The following is a 17,577-nucleotide window of genomic DNA, read 5'->3' as shown; positions in this document are numbered from 1 at the left end:
CTGGACTGAATGCCCTTGTGCATTTAGAAGGAACATGAACAGTGCTCTTTCCTCAAGAGACAGGCCATACATATTCTTCAAGGTACGATTTACAAATATGCATCCCCTTCGACTGGCATGGACAAGTATGTAACCTTTGGTGCTGTAGTGCACCTCAGTGTAGAATATTTATTCTAATGTACAGTACTGCAGATTGCAGTGGGATAAAGTATACAGAATACATTAACCCCTGCTGCTAAATATATTTAATTTTGTTAGACGGCTTGCATTTGGTGTCATGGCATGTTTTTACTCTGGTTATCAGGGTTCGAAAGGTATGTTTGGGGTGTGATTTGTGTTATATGCTGTAGTATTGTTTCCCGGTCTCTGAGGTGTTTCCTTTCTTCAGACATACCCACTCTCCCTTCCTTTTGTTAATATTTTGTGGGTTGTAGGCTTTCCTGATCCGGCAAAGAACAGCAGTGTGTCAGGTCTGGACTTGTCTGTGTCCCCAGAGGGGGCGCTAGTGGGTCAGTGGAGGTATAAGGGAGGAAACGAGGAGGCTGGATGTTGTTTCAGCGCATCAGCGCAATGATATTTATTTGCAGATGATAATAACAGAAATGGCAGCAGAAATAATAATCACAGATGTAAAATGTCAATCACACAGCGTAATAGCTGAAAAGTCTATGGCAACTGGATGGCAGATGACTGTAGAAATAATAACCGGAAATGTAATAAACAGAAGAACGGGTGCTTGTAAAGTGGTTCTGGTTTGGAAACCAGTGCAGATATAAAACAGGAAACTTTAGGCAGCAAGGTGTTAAATGGCAAACCTGGTAGCAGAGGCAGGAGTCTGACTTCACAGTGCAGGTATTGAAGCACCGGCAGCAGCAAGCTGTATCACAGGTGTTTGGAATGAGACACACCTGGAGTCAGTCTCAACTGCAGGCTGAAGCACACAAGGTGGTGATGAGTGTGAAGCCTGTTTGCAGGTATTGCTGGGCCTTGAAGTTCCACGGAGCTTGTGCAGATAACCAGGAGTACAGGTCTTTAGCCAGAGAGCCAGGAACACAGGAGTAACGGAACAGATCCTTACACATGGGTCGCAGGAGTGACACAAAGTCCAGGATGCCTGCAGACTGATCCTGCAGTCTCTTATATACCCCTTGGTGCACAGGGATTGGGTGAGTGAGAGAAAGTGGGTGCGGCCAAGCACCGGATTGGCCGCTGTATGCTGGCTGTTTGTAGACTGTCATGGCGGCGCCCATGCCGCGGCCTAGCGGGAACGCGGCGCGCTACACGCCCGCTGTCACAGGAGTGTTCCCAGGCCCGTGATGGCGTCCCATGGCAGAGACACAGATGACAGGTGACCGCAGGGAGCCAGGACGGAGTCCGCAGCGGCGGACGGATGTCGGCTTGGTGAGTCGATTCCTGACAGTACCCCCCCCTTTAAGGGTGGACACCGAACACCCACGTGGCTTGGATGGATGAGTGCTGTGGAAGACACGGACCAACCTTGGAGCATGGACATCAGATGAGTTTACCCAACTCCTCTCCTCTGGGCCATAACCGGACCAATCGACCAGGTACTGGAGACGTCCATACCGGCAACGAGAGTCCAGGATTTTGCCGATCTCGAATTCCACGCCCCGCTGAGTTCGAATTTTGGGGCCAACTGGAAGAGAACTCTGAAAACGGTTCAGGACTAGAGGTCTAAGGAGAGAAACATGAAAAGCGTTAGGTATACGCAGAGAAGGTGGTAACTTCAGTTTATAGGCCACAGGGTTGATGACTCTTTCAACAGGGAAAGGACCAATGAAACGGGGTGCAAACTTCATGGACGGAACCCTAAGACGGAGGTTACGGGTTGATAGCCAAACCTTGTCCCCAGGTTTCAGGTGAGGAACCGCACGTCTCTTGCGGTCAGCAAAGAATTTGTACCGGCTGGAGGCCTTTTTGAGAGATACATGAATCTTTTTCCAAATTGATGAAAACTGAGACAGAGCAGTAGTGACAGCAGGAACATCCATATGAGGGAGTTCTTGGAAGTCAGGAACACGGGGATGTTGCCCATATACTGCAAAGAATGGTGTTGTTTCAGTAGCAGTATGGTATCGGAAGTTGTGGGCAAACTCGGCCCATGGGAGCAGATCGAACCAGTCATCCTGGGAAGATGAAACATATAATCTTAAAAACGTCTCTAGATCTTGATTAACTCTCTCTGTCTGCCCATTCGTCTGAGGATGGTATGATGACGAAAACTTCAGTTTGACCTGCATGGCAGTACAGAGGGCCCTCCAAAACCTCGCTACAAACTGTACCCCCCGATCAGATATTATTTCTGAGGGTAGACCATGTAAGCGGAAAATCTCCCGTAGGAAGATTTGGGCAAGTTTCGGGGCAGACGGGAGACCCTGGAGAGGGACAAAATGAGCCATCTTGGTAAATCTGTCCACTACAACCCAGATGGTATTATATCCTTGGGAAGGAGGAAGGTCGGTGATAAAATCCATGGACAGGTGTGACCAGGGACGACTAGGAACAGACAATGGTTGTAACTGACCTGCTGGAGACTGACGAGGAGTCTTATGCTGCACACACTTAGGACAGGATGCCACGAAATCCTTGATGTCAGCCTTCATCTTTGGCCACCAGTACGTCTCAGAGAGAAACTTGAAGGTCTTCAGAACACCAGGATGACCGGTGAACTTGGATTGATGAGCCCAAGATAGCAACTTGGGACGGAGCTCTGGGGAAACAAAAGTCTTACCAGGAGGAGGAGCCGGGGAGACTTGGGATGCAGCGAATACCACTGGACTCAGGATGGAATGAGGCACTGAGTCAGGTGTTTCCTCTTCGGATTCCATGGATCGGGATAGAGCGTCAGCTTTAACATTCTGCGAACCTGGGCGGAAATGAAGCTTAAAATTAAAACGTGAGAAAAACATAGCCCACCTGGACTGGCGAGGATTAAGGCACTGAGCTGCCTTTAAGTATAGCAGGTTTTTATGATCCGTGTAGATATTGAACGGATGTTTGGCCCCTTCTAGGAGGTATCTCCATTCCTCGAGAGCCAGCTTGATCGCCAGTAGTTCTTGGTCTCCAACGGAGTAGTTAGCTTCTGCAGGAAGGAATTTGCGAGAATAAAACCCACAAGGGTGGACTTTCCCATCGGTTCCCTTCTGGGAGAGAACAGCTCCAACCCCAACTGTAGAGGCATCCACCTCCAACTCGAACAGTTTGTTAACATCTGGCTGAGACAGAACTGGGGCAGACATAAAGGCCAGCTTGATCTTCTGGAAGGCTGCTAAGGCTTCTTCTGACCAGTTGGAATGGTTTGCCCCTTTCCGAGTCAGGTTGGTAATAGGAGCGATGAGAGTGGAGAATCCCCGAATAAATTTCCTATAGTAGTTGGCAAAACCCAGGAACCGCTGGATAGACTTGAGAGAATTTGGAATGGACCAATTGGCAATAGCTTCCAATTTTGTCGGGTCCATCTGAAGATCCGATCCGGAAATTATATAACCCAGGAAGGGTATAGAGGGTACTTCAAAGGTGCATTTAGATAGTTTTCCGTAAAGACGGTTCTCACGAAGACGTCGGAGAACTTCTCGGACTTGTAGACGATGAGATGGAAGGTCTTGGGAGAAGATGAGGATATCATCCAAGTAAACAACGAGGTGCTTATACAGGACATCACGAAAAATTTCGTTCACAAAGTGTTGGAACACTGCTGGAGCATTACTCAATCCAAATGGCATTACTAGGTATTCGTAATGGCCATCTCGAGTGTTAAAAGCTGTTTTCCACTCGTCACCACTCCGGATTCTGATGAGATTGTAGGCACCGCGGAGATCTAACTTGGTAAAGATGCGGGCTCCTTTAACTCTGTCAAATAATTCGGTAATGAGTGGTAATGGATAACTGTTTTTGATGGTAATGTCATTGAGACCCCGGTAGTCAATGCATGGACGCAGTCCTCCATCCTTCTTTTTAACAAAGAAGAAACCTGCGCCAGCGGGTGATGATGACGGACGGATGAATCCCTTCTGAAGATTCTCTCTGATGTAAACACTCATCGCCTCAGTTTCAGGAACAGACAACGGGTAGGTGCGCCCCCTAGGTGGCTTCTTGCCAGGAAGGAGATCGATGGGACAATCCCATTCCCTATGGGGCGGCAGGACATCAGCGGCCTTTTCACAGAAGACGTCTGAGAAATCTTGATAGGCTGCTGGGAGACTTGACTGTGTCTTAACTTCGGTAGACTTTATGGGACACACTTGGGCTAGACAGGATTGATGACACTGTGAACCCCATGAAGTAAGCTGCAATGTTGACCAGTCAAACTGTGGATTATGTAGCTGGAGCCAGGGCATGCCCAAGACGATCTCCTGGGTGGCTTGAGGGATAACTAAGAACTTGATCAGTTCAGAGTGTAAGAATCCAACTCCCAGGACCACTGGGGCAGTTTGATGGGAAATATTCCCCTTGGAAATTCGACTTCCATCCACAGCGGTAATATAAACTGGACAGGAAAGTTCACATGTAGATAAACAAAATTTATTTACCGCAGCTTGGGTGATGAAATTTCCTGCAGCTCCACAGTCCACCAATGCTGATGCGGACTGGAGCCCAACTGAAGTCTCCAACGTCACAGGAAGGATAAGGTCTTGATTGGAAGGAGCTTGGCAAAAAGATCCCAACTTGACTCCTCCTTTATAGGTCAGGATCTGGCGTTTCCCCGAACGCACTGTGCAGGAGTTAATCTGGTGGCCCGCAGCCGCACAGTACAGACAGAGTCTCTCACGCATTCTTCTTGCCCGCTCCTCAGGAGATAGGCGGGACCTATTTATCTGCATAGGCTCGTCAGAAGAGGGAGACTGGAACTGTACAGAAGGTATTATCCTTGATCCGCGTGGCTCACTCCGAGCGCGTTCATTATTGCGTTCACGGATGCGAGAGTCCAACTTAATGCACAAGGAGATCAGGTCAGACAATAGAACAGGAAGGTCGCGGGTCGCCAGTTCATCCTTGATCCGGTCAGAAAGTCCATGCCAGAAGGCTGCTACCAGGGCCTGATTATCCCACTGAACCTCTGCGGCCAACGTCTGGAACTGAATAACATATTGTCCCATACTACGGGTACCTTGGCAGAGTTGAATCAGGTCAGCGGAAGCTGATGTTGCACGACCAGGCTCGTCAAAGATCCGTCTGAAAGTTGACACGAAGTCTGTGTAGTTGTTAATCAGAGGGTCAGCACGTTCCCACAGAGGAGACACCCAGTTCAGAGCAGATCCAGAAAGTAAGGAGATGATGTAGGCAACCTTGGACCTTGGCGTGGGGAAATTATGTGGCAACAACTCAAACTGGATTTCACATTGGTTGAGAAACCCGCGACATAACTCTGGACTGCCATCATACTTGCTCGGCACGGGCAGGTGCAGACGTGACACTGGAGCTGATGCAGTCGGCATAGAGGAACTCACAGCACTGGCAAGTGCTGGAGTAACAGGAACAATAGGAGTGAGTACACTAGGCAGGGATTGCTGTAGTGTATCTATCTGGGAGGACATCCCTTGCAGAAATTGATACATCTGCTGCTGCGCAGCCTCTTGACCATCCAGACCGGAGACCAGGTTTTGCAAGGCCTCTGACCCCACACTCCGTCCACCATCTGAGTCCATCGATCCTGGACTTACTGTCAGGTCTGGACTTGTCTGTGTCCCCAGAGGGGGCGCTAGTGGGTCAGTGGAGGTATAAGGGAGGAAACGAGGAGGCTGGATGTTGTTTCAGCGCATCAGCGCAATGATATTTATTTGCAGATGATAATAACAGAAATGGCAGCAGAAATAATAATCACAGATGTAAAATGTCAATCACACAGCGTAATAGCTGAAAAGTCTATGGCAACTGGATGGCAGATGACTGTAGAAATAATAACCGGAAATGTAATAAACAGAAGAACGGGTGCTTGTAAAGTGGTTCTGGTTTGGAAACCAGTGCAGATATAAAACAGGAAACTTTAGGCAGCAAGGTGTTAAATGGCAAACCTGGTAGCAGAGGCAGGAGTCTGACTTCACAGTGCAGGTATTGAAGCACCGGCAGCAGCAAGCTGTATCACAGGTGTTTGGAATGAGACACACCTGGAGTCAGTCTCAACTGCAGGCTGAAGCACACAAGGTGGTGATGAGTGTGAAGCCTGTTTGCAGGTATTGCTGGGCCTTGAAGTTCCACGGAGCTTGTGCAGATAACCAGGAGTACAGGTCTTTAGCCAGAGAGCCAGGAACACAGGAGTAACGGAACAGATCCTTACACATGGGTCGCAGGAGTGACACAAAGTCCAGGATGCCTGCAGACTGATCCTGCAGTCTCTTATATACCCCTTGGTGCACAGGGATTGGGTGAGTGAGAGAAAGTGGGTGCGGCCAAGCACCGGATTGGCCGCTGTATGCTGGCTGTTTGTAGACTGTCATGGCGGCGCCCATGCCGCGGCCTAGCGGGAACGCGGCGCGCTACACGCCCGCTGTCACAGGAGTGTTCCCAGGCCCGTGATGGCGTCCCATGGCAGAGACACAGATGACAGGTGACCGCAGGGAGCCAGGACGGAGTCCGCAGCGGCGGACGGATGTCGGCTTGGTGAGTCGATTCCTGACACAGTGGCTGTCTTGCTCTTGGTCTTGAGATGCTCTTCTGCCAATACATGTACTTGTACCCTACTTGGGTAAGTGCACCACCAGTCCAGATGGGCTTCTTATGTGTCCTTTGGAGTTGAATTTGGATACCTTAAGTTGAGTTTGGTGATGGGCTTGCAGTTTGTCCCCATTTAGTTTTTTGTAAAATGACATGTTATGGCTCAATTTAAGCCTTTCTATACTTGAAAAGATGGTGCACTCACCCTTTTCTATATAAATAAAGCTGATCCTTTTCCGTGTCAGAATGTCTCCTTATCTTTATTTTAGATAAGTTGTTATTGTTAACCTGTGAACAAATGTAGGCAGACAACAGGTAACAGTTAAAATACTGTCTGTCGGGATCCCAGCTTTCAGGAGATCGATGCCGGAATCCCAAAAGCCGGTGAAATACCAATGCCCCGGAATCCCGACCACTGCAGGTTATTCCCACTTGGTTGGTGGGTCTATGCCACTAACAGAGTGGGACTATAACCTGTGGTGGGCGAAGCGGTTCAAGCGCAGTGAGCCTGCGAGGGACTCGCTGCCGGGATTTCAGCAGATGGGATGCTGCTGTTGGTATACCGACAACCAGCCAGTGCTGCCGAGAGAGGGCGTGGAGAGGGTACAAATTAACCGGGCCCAGGTCTGCTGGAGGGGTCCAGTGAGGGCTGAGGGGGCCCTGGGCCCCCTCCCTCTTACTTGGCATCAGCAGCTGCAGCTCTTTTCCTCAGCCCAGCACACACTGCTGCGTACTGGGCAGCAGTGTGGCCATGGAGGTGGTTAAAATTAGTGATGTGCAACGGACATTTTTCGGGTTTTGTGTTTTGGTTTTGGATTCGGTTCCGCGGCCGTGTTTTGGATTCGGACGCGTTTTGGCAAAACCTCACCGAAAATGTTTTGTCGGACTCGGGTGTTTTTTTCAAAAAACCCTAAAAAACAGCATAAATCATAGAATTTGGGGGTCATTTTGATCCCATAGTATTATTAACCTCAATTACCATAATTTCCACTCATTTCCAGTCTATTCTGAACACCTCACACCTCACAATATTATTTTTAGTCCTACAATTTGCACCGAGGTCGCTGGATGGCTAAGCTAAGCGACACAAGTGGCCGACACAAACACCTGGCCCATCTAGGAGTGGCACTGCAGTGTCAGGCAGGATGGCACTTCAAAAAAATTGTCCCCAAACAGCACATGATGCAAAGAAAAAAAGAGGCGCGCCAAGGTCGCTGTGTGACTAAGCTAAGCGACACAAGTGGCCGACACAAACACCTGGCCCATCTAGGAGTGGCACTGCAGTGTCAGGCAGGATGGCACTTCAAAACAGCACATGATGCAAAGAAAAAAAGAGGCGCACCACAGGTATGGAATGTAGATGGACAGTATACTTAATGACGACACAGAGGTAGGCACAGCAGTGGCCTTCCGTATCGTACTGCTATATATAGTATACTGGTGGTCACTGTGTCAGCAAACTGCAAAACTAAAATGCACCACAGGTATAGAATGTAGATGGATAGTATACTTAATGAAGACACAGAGGTAGGCACAGCAGTGGCCTTCCGTATCGTACTGCTATATATAGTATACTGGTGGTCACTGTGTCAGCAAACTGCAAAACTAAAATGCACCACAGGTATAGAATGTAGATGGATAGTATACTTAATGACGACACAGAGGTAGGCACAGCAGTGGCCTTCCGTATCGTACTGCTATATATAGTATACTGGTGGTCACTGGTCAGCAAAACTCTGCACTGTACTCCTCCTATATAATATTAATTATACTGGTGGTCCCCAGTCCCCACAATAAAGCAGCACACTGAGCACAGATATGGAGTGTTTTTCAGGCAGACAACGTATACTGGTGGTCACTGTCAGCAAAACTCTGCACTGTACTCCTGCTATATAATACAGCTGCTCCCCAGTCCCCACAATTAAGCAGTGTGAGCACAGATATATTATGCAGCACACTGAGCACAGATATGGAGCGTTTTTTTCAGGCAGAGAACGGATAAAACTGGTGGTCACTGATCAGCAAAACTCTGCACTGTACTCCTCCTAACAGCTGCTCCCCAGTCCTCCCCACAATTAAGCAATAAAGCAATCAAATTCAACAATAAACGGAGAGAACGCCAGCCACGTCCTCTCCCTATCATCTCCAATGCACGAGTGAAAATGGCGGCGACGCGCGGCTGCTTATATAGAATCCGAATCTCGCGAGAATCCGACAGCGGGATGATGACGTTCGGGCGCGCTCGGGTTAGCCGAGCAAGGTGGGAAGGTTCGAACCTGCCTCGGACCCGTGTAAAATGCGTGAAGTTCGGGGGGGTTCGGTTTCCGAGAAACCGAACCCGCTCATCACTAGTTAAAATACTATTTTTTTCAGTATTTTTTTCTAAGGGTACATGACCACACCTCCTGTGATTAGGCCATGCCCCTTGAAAAGTACCTGGACCCAGACCGGCTCTCAACTGCCCTGCAACCGGCATCCTGTCTACCGGTAAAACATACCGGACCCAGACAACATCCCAGAGAGAATTTAATATTTGTGCAGGGGACTTGAATTCGTGCAGGTCACTCAAAGGGCACTAACACAGTAACTTACTCAGCAGAAAGATAAGTTTAGCTACTCCTAACTGAGAGTTGTACCTAGTAGAGCACCCAGGGGTGATAGGCAAGGTTGACAGCAAAGCAACTTACATTGTAACACCAATATATATCATCATTAATAAATTTACTCCTAGATCTGCCTTGTACACTTGCATACTACATACTATAAAATAACTTAATACAGTGCGTATTTTTTTCTCTTACGTCCTAGAGGATGCTGGGGTTCTATTTAGTACCATGGGGTATAGCCGGGTCCACTAGGAGCAACTGGCACTTTAAGAGTTTAACAGTGTGGGTTGGCCCCTCCCTCTATACCCCTCCTACCAGTTTAGAAAATGTGCTCGGAGGAGCCGGTCACAGCTAGGGGAGCACCTAAGAGTTTTCTTAGTTTTATTATTTTCTAGAGTTTTGTTAGTTTACAGAAGGCTGTTTTGGCAACAGTCTGCCTACTTCGTGGGACTTAGGGGGGGGGAGGGGGGGTAATGAACCAACTTAATAAAGAGTTAATGGTACATTACTCCGCTGACAGGACACTGAGCTCCTGAGGGAAATGTCCGCAAGCCCACGAGGCGACCACACACTCCCGCAGCACGCCGCCACCCCTAACAGAGCCAGAAGATAGAAGAGTGGTGAGTACAGCGCTAGCGTCCTGGTTATCAGTTCGCCGGCAGGTATACATGGCGGGAGTGCAGCTCTGATAGCTGCGCTCCAGGAAGGCTCAGCAACATGCACAGTATGTAGGCGCTATTGAGGGGCGTCCAGAGCCAGTGCGATAAACCCTACACTGATCAAGAGCTAACAAGGGCTAATCCCACTGTTAACAATAATACCTCAGGCCAGTATAAATAACAAAGTGTGCTAAGCCGCGCGCCATTGCAGGGGGCGGGGCTTCCTCTCAGAGCGGACCAGCGGCTCACCGGCACCATTTTCTCCCTGCAGATCTCCACACAAGACACTGACAGGGAAGCGCTGTCCCTCCACATAACTCCAGCACCTCTGCGGTACCAGGGGGTTATAGATTAGGGGGGGGGGAGGGTGATTATTATTATTATCCTTTATTTATATGGCTCCACAAGAGTTCCGCAGCGCCCAATTACAGAGTACATAAACAAATAATTAAAACAGGAAAACAGCAATTTACAGTTGAAGACAATATAGGACAAGTACAGGATAAGTAAACATAGCTACATATGCAGATAACACTGAAATAATAGGATTTTAATACCTACCGGTAAATCCTTTTCTCTTAGTCCGTAGAGGATGCTGGGGATGCTACAAGAACTATGGGGTATAGACGAGATCCGCAGGAGACATGGGCACACTATAAGACTTTGAATGGGTGTGATCTGGCTCCTCCCTCTATGCCCCTCCTCCAGACTCCAGTTATAGGAACTGTGCCCACGGAGACGGACATTTCGAGGAAAAGGATTTATTTAATTATTTTAAACTAAGCTGAGATACATACCAGCTCACACCACTAACATGCCGTACAACATGGCATTCAACAACAACGCATGCAACGGCATGACCAACAACAGTCACAGATTAACTAAACTCAACACAACATGAGCGTAACTATAAGCAAACTGCAGATACAGCCCGCACTAGGACGGGCACCCAGCATCCTCTACGGACTAAGAGAAAAGGATTTACCGGTAGGTATTAAAATCCTATTTTCTCATACGTCCTACAGGATGCTGGGGATGCTTCAAGAACCATGGGGTTTATACCAAAGCTCTAGAACGGGCGGGAGAGTGCGGATGACTCTGCAGCACCGATTGACCAAACAAGAGGTCCTCCACAGCTAGGGTATCAAACTTGTAAAACTTCGTAAAGGTGTTTGAACCCGACCAAGTAGCAGCTCGGCAAAGTTGTAAAGCCAAGACTCCCCGGGCAGCCGCCCAGGATGAGCCCACCTTCCTGGTAGAATGGGCTTTCACCGATTTCGGTAACGGTAATCCTGCCGTAGAATGAGCCTGCTGAATCGTATTACAAACCAAGCGCGCAATAGTCTGCTTAGAAGCAGGAGCCCCAATCTTGTTGGGAGCCCACAGGACAAACAGAGCCTCTGTTTTCCTAATCTGCGCCGTTCTGACGACATAGATCTTCAAAGCTCTGACCACATCGAGAGACTTTGACTCCGCCAAGGTGTCAGTAGCCACTGGCACCACAATTGGCTGGTTAACATGAAATGATGAAACCACTTTTGGCAGAAATTGCTGACGAGTTCTCAACTCCGCTCTATCAGCATGGAAAATCAAATAGGGGCTTTTGTGAGACAAAGCCGCCAACTCAGGCACTCGCCTTGCAGACGCCAAGGCCAACAACATGACCACTTTCCAAGTAAGGAATTTTAACTCAACCTTGCGCAAAGGTTCAAACCAATGTGATTGCAAGAATTGCAACACCACATTAGGGTCCCATGGTGCCATTGGGGGCACAAAGGGAGGTTGGATGTGCAGCACGCCTTTTACGAAGGTCTGAACTTCTGGAAGGGAGGCCAATTCTTTTTGAAAAAAGATCGACATGGCCGAAATCTGTACCTTAATAGAGCCTAACTTTGGCCCGCATCCACACCTGCTTGTAGGAAATAGAGCAACCGCCCCAGGTGAAATTCTTCTGTAGGAGCCTTCTTGGATTCACACCAAGACACATATTTTCTCCAAATACGGTGGTAATGCTTTGCCGTTACTTCTTTCTAGCCTGAAGAAGTGTAGGAATGACTTCACTGGGAATACCTTTTTGGGCTAGGATTTGGCGTTCAACCGCCATGCCATCAAACACAGCCGCGGTAAGTCCTGATACACGCACGGCCCCTGTTGTAACAGGTCCTCCCGAAGAGGAAGAGGCCAGGGATCTTCTATGAGTAACCTCTAAAGATCCGGATACCAGGCCCTTTTTGGCCAATCTGGAACACTAGGATCGCCTGAACCCTTGTTCTTCTTATAATTTTTATCACCTTTGGAATGAGTGGAAGTGGAGGGAACACATAGACCGACGGAAACACCCACGGTGTCACTAGGGCGTCCACCGCTATCGCCTGAGGGTCCCTTGACCTGGAACAATATCTCTGAAGTTTCTTGTTGAGGCGGGACGCCATCATGTCCACTTGACGAACTCCCCAACGACTTGTCACTTCTGCAAAGACCTCTTGATGAAGACCCCACTCTCCTGGATGGAGATCGTGTCTGCTGAGGAAAACTGCTTCCCAGTAGTCCACTTCTGGAATGAAGACCGCTGCCATAGCGCTGGCATGTCTTTCCGCCCAGCAAAGAATCTCCGTGGCCTCGGCCATGGCCACTCTGCTCTTTGTTCCGCCTTGGCGGTTTACGTACGCCACTGCTGTCCCATTGTCTGACTGAATCAAGACCGGCAGACCTCGAAGAAGATGTTCTGCTTGCAGTATGCCGTTGTGGATGGCTCTTAATTCCAGAATGTTTATGTGTAGACAAGCTTCCTGACTTGACCACTTTCCCTGAAAGTTTCTTCCCTGTGTGACTGCTCCCCAGCCTCGGAGGCTTGCATCCGTGGTCAACAGGATCCAATCCTGAATCCTGAGCCTGCGTCCCTCCAGAAGGTGAGAACTGTGCAGCCACCACAGAAGGGAAATTCTTGTCCTGGGAGATAGAATTATTTTCCGGTGCATGTCCAGGTGAGACCCGGACCACTGGTCCAGCAGGTTCCACTGAAACACCCTGGCATGGAACCTGCCATACGGAATGGCCTCGTAGGCCGCCACCATCTTCCCCAGCAACCGAGTGCAGTGAAGAACTGATACCTTTGCCGGGGTTTGGCTGACCGCAAGATTGAGACTACGCTCAAATCGTTATACACATCTACGGGAGTGGCTCTGAGACCCACTATTGCTTGTGCGTGGATTTCTAGGGCCATAGTAAAGTGGTCAGGCTTGATGAATTAGATTCCATGGATAGGAGTGACATTGACTTGTTTTTACGTCACATACAAGATTCCGAAGGCTTCATGGTAAAAGCCATGAAGGACCTGGGCCTGCTTAACGCAAGGGCCACAACCATGGCAGTCACGGCAGGCAAAGGATTGTGGCTGCGCCAATGGACTGTGGATGCAGAATCCCAGAATATTGTGGAGAACCTACCCTTCACAGGTGAGGCCCTGTTTGGGAACGCACTGGATATGCATCGCTATCTATGTTGGGATGCCAGCATCAGCATTCTGAGCAGTTTCGGGATGCTGGTGTCAGCTTTCCGACCACCGGGATGCCAAACGCCGGCATCTTGACTGCATCCTGAATGAAATGCTAATGAGATGCCATGAGATGAGCCTCAAATGGACCCAGCCATTAACCAAACACCATTAGTTGGATGGAAGAAGTGCTTCCTGTTAGAAAAAACATCACGGTGCCATCACTTCCAAGATAAGGAAGGAAGGAAGAATGGTCGACTTACCCCCAGCTGCCTTGGATATCCACATATCCAGTGCGTTCCCAAACAGGAATCTTGTATGTGACGTAAAAACAAGTCAATGTCACTCCTATCCATGGAATCTAATTCATCAAGCCTGACCACTTTACTATGGCCCTAGAAATCCACGCACAAGCAATAGTGGGTCTCAGAGCCACTCCCGTAGATGTGTATAACGATTTGAGCGTAGTCTCAATCTTGCGGTCAGCCAAACCCCGGCAAAGGTATCAGTTCTTCACTGCACTCGGTTGCTGGGGAAGATGGTGGCGGCCTACGAGGCCATTCCGTATGGCAGGTTCCATGCCAGGGTGTTTCAGTGGAACCTGCTGGACCAGTGGTCCGGGTCTCACCTGGACATGCACCGGAAAATAATTCTATCTCCCAGGACAAGAATTTCCCTTCTGTGGTGGCTGCACAGTTCTCACCTTCTGGAGGGACGCAGGCTCGGGATTCAGGATTGGATCCTGTTGACCACGGATGCAAGCCTCCGAGGCTGGGGAGCAGTCACACAGGGAAGAAACTTTCAGGGAAAGTGGTCAAGTCAGGAAGCTTGTCTACACATAAACATTCTGGAATTAAGAGCCATCCACAACGGCATACTGCAAGCAGAACATCTTCTTCGAGGTCTGCCGGTCTTGATTCAGTCAGACAATGGGACAGCAGTGGCGTACGTAAACCGCCAAGGCGGAACAAAGAGCAGAGTGGCCATGGCCGAGGCCACGGAGATTCTTTGCTGGGCGGAAAGACATGCCAGCGCTCTGGCAGCGGTCTTCATTCCAGAAGTGGACTACTGGGAAGCAGTTTTCCTCAGCAGACACGATCTCCATCCAGGAGAGTGGGGTCTTCATCAAGAGGTCTTTGCAGAAGTGACAAGTCGTTGGGGAGTTCGTCAAGTGGACATGATGGCGTCCCGCCTCAACAAGAAACTTCAGAGATATTGCCTGATCTCCACGCTGGGAGGTCCACCGTCATGCTGAAGATTTTGAGGAAGCAGAACCTGGTTGCTGTTCCTGGGATCCTGTTGGTGCAGGTTTTTTGGATTTTTCCCGACCTCCCCTAAAGAAGGTGGGGGCACCCTTGGATTTTTAAAATTTTGCGGTCAGAAAGGACTGCAGTGTAGGTGTATGCAGGGACGTATCTACCTATTGGCCAGGATGGCACTCGCCATGGGCGCCAGGCAAGGTGGGGGCGCAAAAGGTAGAAAAGTAGTACTGTCAGACTGTACCTGGTGAGAGTCTGTTACTGCCGGTGCGGCTCAAGCGTCCGTCAGCAACGCACTGCACTTGTAATCAAACTCAAAATAAACTACAGCTCCCAGCAGTCTTTGTTGCTAGGAGCTCCTAGCAGAAATGGCTGCTGGGTACTGTAATACACAGCAATTGTTATATAACACAGTGCTATAGATCTATTTGTTGTTGAAGATTATAAAAAAGGAGCAGTGTTTTTCATGCATGTTAGATGTAAGTAAGTAGTAAGTAAGCAAAAACTTTAACTTGTGTGTAATAAAGAAAATACATATCTTACCTATTTCAAGGCCAGGTTCAAGGAAATGTATATCAGTTAATTGTATAATTGATCATTTTTGCTTACTTACTACTTACTTACATCTAACATGCATGAAAAACACTGCTCCTTTTTTATAATCTTCAACAACAAATAGATCTATAGCACTGTGTTATATAACAATTGCTGTGTATTACAGTACCCAGCAGCCATTTCTGCTAGGAGCTCCTAGCAACAAGGACTGCTGGGAGCTGTAGTTTATTTTGAGTTTGATTACAAGTGCAGTGCGTTGCTGACGGACGCTTGCGCCGCACCGGCAGTAACAGACTCTCACCAGGTACAGTCTGACAGTACTACTTTTCTACCTTTTGCGCCCCCACCTTGCCTGGCGCCCATGGCGAGTGCCATCCTGGCCAATAGGTAGATACGTCCCTGCATACACCTACACTGCAGTCCTTTCTGACCGCAAAATTTTAAAAATCCAAGGGTGCCCCCACCTTCTTTAGGGGAGGTCGGGAAAAATCCAAAAAACCTGCACCAACAGGATCCCAGGAACAGCAACCAGGTTCTGCTTCCTCAAAATCTTCAGCATGACGGTGGACCTCCCAGCGTGGAGATCGGGCAGGTGGGAGCGAGACTAAAAAAAATTCAGTCACATCTGGGTGTCATCATGCCTAGACCCCTGGGTAAAAGATATTGTTGCCCAGGGTTACAAACTGGAGTTTCAGGAACTCCCACCTCACAGATTCTTCAAATCAGGCTTACCAGCTTCGCTGACAGAAAGTACAATCCTGCAGGAACCCATTAAAAAATTGGAACAACTACAAACAAGTGTCATTGTTCCAGTTCCACCTCTCCAAAAAAACAAGGGTTGCTACTAGAGATGAGCAGGTTCGGTTCTCTGAGAACCGAACCCTACCGAACTTCATGTGTCAAACACGGTTCCGAGCCAGGTTCAGTTGTTCCCGCCTGACTCGGAAAACCTGAACGAGGCAAAACGTCATCATCCCGCTGTCCGATTCTCGCGAGATTCGGATTCCATATAAAGAGCCGCACATCGCCGCTATTTTCACTCGTGCATTGTAGAGGGTACAGAGAAGACGTGGCTATGTTCTCTCAGTGTCAAATCTCAGTATCACTGCTTAGTATCAGTGCTTATTGCTGCTCAGTAATACTAGTACAGTGTCTCTCTTGTGCTGCATCTTGCTGCTGTAGGGTGCTCTGGTAGTAGGGTCCTGTGACTGCATCGGTCATTATCATTCCAGTCACAGTGGTATCTAGGGGGGGGGGGGGGGGGGGTGGGGAGGTAGACAATTCCAGAGTGCTTTTGTGCTGCTCAGTAATACTAGTACAGTGTCTTGTGCTGCATTGTACTGCTCAGTGTCAGTTCTTCGTAGTATCATCAGTGCTCAGTATCATCAGTGCTCAGTATCACTGCTCATTGTCTTGTGGTGCTCAGTAATACTAGAGATGAGCGCCTGAAATTTTTCGGGTTTTGTGTTTTGGTTTTGGGTTCGGTTCCGCGGCCGTGTTTTGGGTTCGAACGCGTTTTGGCAAAACCTCACCGAATTTTTTTTGTCGGATTCGGGTGTGTTTTGGATTCGGGTGTTTTTTTCAAAAAACACTAAAAAACAGCTTAAATCATAGAATTTGGGGGTCATTTTGATCCCAAAGTATTATTAACCTCAAAAACCATAATTTACACTCATTTTCAGTCTATTCTGAATACCTCACACCTCACAATATTATTTTTAGTCCTAAAATTTGCACCGAGGTCGCTGTGTGAGTAAGATAAGCGACCCTAGTGGCCGACACAAACACCGGGCCCATCTAGGAGTGGCACTGCAGTGTCACGCAGGATGTCCCTTCCAAAAAACCCTCCCCAAACAGCACATGACGCAAAGAAAAAAAGAGGCGCAATGAGGTAGCTGTGTGAGTAAGATTAGCGACCCTAGTGGCCGACACAAACACCGGGCCCATCTAGGAGTGGCACTGCAGTGTCACGCAGGATGGCCCTTCCAAAAAACCCTCCCCAAACAGCACATGACGCAAAGAAAAAAAGAGGCGCAATGAGGTAGCTGTGTGAGTAAGATTAGCGACCCTAGTGGCCGACACAAACACCGGGCCCATCTAGGAGTGGCACTGCAGTGTCACGCAGGATGTCCCTTCCAAAAAACCCTCCCCAAACAGCACATGACGCAAAGAAAAAAAGAGGCGCAATGAGGTAGCTGACTGTGTGAGTAAGATTAGCGACCCTAGTGGCCGACACAAACACCGGGCCCATCTAGGAGTGGCACTGCAGTGTCACGCAGGATGTCCCTTCCAAAAAACCCTCCCCAAACAGCACATGACGCAAAGAAAAAAAG

The sequence above is a fragment of the Pseudophryne corroboree genome, chromosome 3 (genome assembly GCF_028390025.1).
Source record: "Pseudophryne corroboree isolate aPseCor3 chromosome 3, aPseCor3.hap2, whole genome shotgun sequence".
Lineage (NCBI taxonomy): Eukaryota > Metazoa > Chordata > Amphibia > Anura > Myobatrachidae > Pseudophryne > Pseudophryne corroboree.
Note: the sequence above shows the minus strand (reverse complement) of the source record.